The sequence below is a fragment of the Photinus pyralis genome, unplaced genomic scaffold (assembly GCF_008802855.1).
Source record: "Photinus pyralis isolate 1611_PpyrPB1 unplaced genomic scaffold, Ppyr1.3 Ppyr1.4_LG1, whole genome shotgun sequence".
NCBI lineage: Eukaryota > Metazoa > Arthropoda > Insecta > Coleoptera > Lampyridae > Photinus > Photinus pyralis.
Window position 1 is genome coordinate 8,732,309 of NW_022170249.1, and position 4,984 is coordinate 8,737,292.

Consider the following 4,984-nt stretch of genomic DNA (forward strand, 5'->3'; position numbering starts at 1 on the left):
CTCGAACGACGGTTGACGATGACTTTGAATCCAGGGTAAAGCCGTACTTCAGGTTCCTTATACAATTTATTACTTCTAATTTGGTTCATTTACTGGAAATTACCAATTTTCCACAGTATGGAATGTCCAAAATTATCCTTATAACTTAGGGTTTTGGTAACCAGCAAAAGTACGAATTAATTGCCTTTAACTCTTTTACCGGTTGCTGTTTTATTTATAATGTCATTAGTACCTACCTCGTATAAATTAGGCGGATTTACCAAACTTGTTTTCAACGTAACTTGCCACTCCAAAAAATAACGCAACGGAAATGTTTTGCACCTTGAACCCCAACAATTAATTTAAACGCAAGGACAATTATCAAAATATGCACCGAAACGAAGAAAATATTTGCTCCCGTATTAATCTGATAACGCTGCGCAATATTCCCGGTACTTAATAGATATGGATAACGGAGACTACCCCTTTCATGCTTTGTCGCGACGATTTATAGATCCGGTAACATTGCAACGTTTCGACTATTATCTGCTTGAGCACTTGTTTTTTTCTCAACGCGCTTTAATTCTTGAATATAAGTTCTGATCTCTTTCCTTACGAAGCGGTACACCTATACAGTGTGTCCCAGATCGGGTGGGATTGCATGGGTAACTTTCTTATTATTAAAGATAGAGAATTGGTTAAATGGACAATGTTTTGCAGTTTTAGATGCTTAGTTAAAATTTCCTTGTGGAAATTCAAAATGTCGAATAGGTTCGACGTAAATTCAAAAAAACTAAAATTGGTCATTTCCTTTAATGTCTTATATCATCGAAAGTATAAGAGATATAAAAAAAAGTTTTATATAAAAGTTACTGTCTTTGATACGTTTAATTTAGAATTGATGTCAAAAAAAAATTCAAGATGGCCACTTTTGAGGAACATTTACCAACTTCCTAAAGTTAAATGGGCGCCATATTGGATTTTTAGATTACTTGATAGGTTTTTAAATTCTCTTTTCAACGAGCTATTATAACATAAGATTGAAAATAAGATACCAGTTATATTAACGGTTTTTGTATTTTAATCAAGTAGTCTATGACGAAAAAAAAACAAAACAAAATCTATTCGAGGCAACAAAACAATGAAAATAATTACACCAGATGTTTAAAATACTGGCCATTATTAGTGAAACACACTTCAAGACAGTTTAGTTTAGGCGTGTTGCCATTGATTATTATTATTATTGTAGTGGTAGCTACTTCCACTTTACTTTTATTTTTTAATTAAGTATTTACTTTTATAATATAATGTACTGTACATAATTCTTGAATTGTGACCTGAGCAGCCAGCTTGTTGGTAGATAGCATAAACCAACCCTTTCTTCGAAACATACGTTGTCGAGAAAAATCCTTAAAGGAAGTTTATTGGAGAATTTGTAAATAATGGTGAGCAGTTAAAGATCCATCGAAGATTACCGGTGCAATTACATGACTTCCCATTATGCCATAAAATACATTAATTTAAAAAAATATTACTTGATTTCGGCGTGAAACTACAACATGTAGGTTTTCCGGTGACGAGTAGTGTTCATTATGTCGATTTGAACACTCCGCAGTTAGAAAAATAAGATTCATCTGTCCACATACTCGAACTGGTAAAACTGTTAAGTTTCGATATTCTTGCGGCTAAACCACCTACAAAATGTGACCTGGGACAATGCATCAATGGTAATACATTGTGTAAAATAAAGCGAAGTGTCTTGAAATGTGTTTAACTTGATAATGGCATGATATTTTTTCGAGGGGATAGTTTGTAGTTATACCACCATTTGTAGGTATGTAAGTATGGATAATAAGATAGTCAATAAGTGATGTTATAAAAATCAAAATTTTTCTAGGCCTACTTAATATAAAATTTTGGAGAGAGTTTTAATGCCCAAACCCCCCTCTCATGAGTGCGCCCCTGATTTTTTAAACATCTGATGTAATTATTTTCATTGTTTTGTTGCTTCGAATAGATTTTGTTTTGTTTTTTTTCTTATTTTTCATCACCCAGAACCCTGAGTGCTACCTATTCCATGGGACATTCTATATACAGGGTGAGTTTTTTTCATTTTAAGCATTGGGATCTCGGAAACCATAAAGGTTGGTTCATAGCTGTCCGTTCATCCGTTGCGTTGATCCGTCAAACGGATAGAAAATTTTGTTAAGGTTCATAGCAATCCGTCCACATTGTACATTTGCAAGTATAATCATAACCTAAACTTTATTTTGTACTGTACCGTCAATGATTTTCAGTATGTAAAAATGGTACGAAAGTAAGAACACATTGCTATCTGGCATATTACCGTGAAGAACGAGTAGGCGAACGCTGTTAACGTACCAAACATAACCTCACTCTTGTTAAAAACGGACCAACGGAAACGTAAATGTTCAACTTCAACCAACTTTTCCGTCGTAAACGGACGACGTACGATTTAAAAATTTGCTGTCTTCTGATTGGCTAACGGACAAACGGAAACGTATGAACGGAGAGCTATGAACTTACCTTAAGACATACGGATTCGGTTAAATGAGGAAAGAGTTGTCGTTTTAAGAGCTTATTTCAGATATGCTATTGTTTTTTGAAAAAAAATCACAGTTCACTAGATATGAGCGAAAAACAGATTTAGTGATTTTTCATTTAATTGTTGTAGAATCGTTATTATTAGAAATATAACAAAATTTTTAAATGGTAGTCATAGTTGACTTTGACATTTTTAAAAAGGACAAATTTTTCTCTTTATAACGATATAATAAGTCTTGTACTTTAATAAATAAACGCGCTGCAGGAATTTTCGTATTATTGAGAGGTAAATAAACAGAGTTTGCCATGGAAAACAATATCTAGTGAGATAGGTACCTTTCATTTACGACGAAAATTGGACAGGCCAATGTTATCTTCATTTTCTACCAAATGAATTTCCAGATATGTTAGGATGGGTTAGATTTGGAAACACGACGTAATTTACGCTGGTTTCAACACAACGGTGCCCCACCGCACAACTAACTGCAAGTTAAATATTATAATAGACAGTAATTAAGAGAACAAAAATGTTTCCCATGGCAAAATCTGTTTTTACTACTCTTAATAATACAAACAGTACTGTATCATGTTTATTTGTCAAAGTAAGTACAATGAACCTTATATCATTGTAAACAGAAAAAAATGCACTTTTTAAAAATGTCACAGCCAACTATGATTACCATTTAAAAAATTGTAAGTTTGCGTTATAACTCGAAAATTATAAAAGAAGAATAAATATTAATAAACGTATCTTATTAAGCGGAAAAAAATCTACAATTTTTGTTCTTTGCATATTTCTGTAGTTCTAATACTAACGATTCTACAACAGTTAAATGAAAAATCAGTAAATCTGTTTTTCGCTCATATCTAGTAAACTGTGGATTTTTAAAAAAAAACAAAAGCATATCTTGAATAAGCTCGTAAAACTACAACTCTTTCCTCATTTAACCGTATCTCTATGTCTTACGGTTTCCGAGATCCTAATGCTTAAAATGAAAAAAAACTCACCCTGTATAACTGTTGACTGTTGACTTGCGGATCGACACAATTCCTAATATCGACGGCATCCTAATCCTTGTTAACTCTTTTAGCCCGCAGAGGAGAACCCAAACGGAGTGATGTTGGGAGATCTTGGTGGTTATTCCTTATTGTACCCCATCTGCTACTCAATTTACCAACCTACGGGGAACCACTATGTAACGTATCGTCGCTCCACATCTTGCTGAAAATCAACCTTTCTTCATCTAGGATCATGGCTCCATTTTCATTACACTTGGCTTTTGTCATAAGAGTATTTATATACCTCCTTGCAATACCTATAGGTATATTTAGATGCGGGTACAATTTGCCTGTTAAATCCCTTTCCCATATAGGTAATCATTTTATTGCTCAAAGTAGCTGCACTTATGTCCATCCGTTCGGTTGAATATCATGGCAGATCATCCGCCTCGCAATTTGGTTCAACATTATTCCGAAGCTTATGTCTATTCTACTTTGAATGTTTGCTTGTATAAAGTACATGTACACAAACGCATTGTATCTAAGTATGGAAACGAATTACAATTATTAACGAGCGATAAAATAGTTATTTATGCATCATGGGCATTAAGGCGATATTTATGCCAAGGGCGAAAGAGCCCGAGGGCCTCCGGTCCAAGGGATTGTAAGTCGCCCGAGGGTTAAATATCGAGTAATGCCTGAGGTGCATACAAAATGTTATTTTTCATCGTTCCAAATAATGAATTTCCAATAGGTATACAAATGTAATGATTATTGTTTGACCAACATCAAAGCGCTTCATACGAATCAAGTAGCATCATTCTCTATTACATAATGTTTTATATATCTCATATGACATATATAGAATTGGCATATAATAGGCAAATAAAAAATAAAGCGAGTTTATGATTTTGGACTTTCTGGCCGTCAGTCCGTCTGTGGACACGATAGCTCACTAACGGTTTCGAATTTTCCAATTCTGTTTTTAGCAATAGGCGGACAATGCTCAAGGGACTAATTGATTAAATTTTGGTAAATATTCGTCAATTGGAAGTGAGTTTGTCGCTCGTTGTCTTGGTGCAGTTATTTCTATTTGTTTTATATGGTAAGTATAGGTTTATGCAACCATTATCATTATTCACTATTATTATACGTTACTAAGAACTAGCCAATAGAAACAAATGTAGGTTTCGTTGGTTTGCGACGCCAAATAAACTTTTGTTTCTAATGGATATTTCTTAATGATTTAAAATGATACCTACTGATGGCATAAACCCACAATGGCATTAATGTTTAGGAGACCATAGAAGAACTATCAATCCATATGTTGCTACTTGTCCATGTGCTAGTTTTCTTATTTCCGACGCGTTTTTCATGCAATCTTAACAGTAGACTTTAATTTATAACAAAAGAAAATGATAATAGCGCCTACCGTGAAACA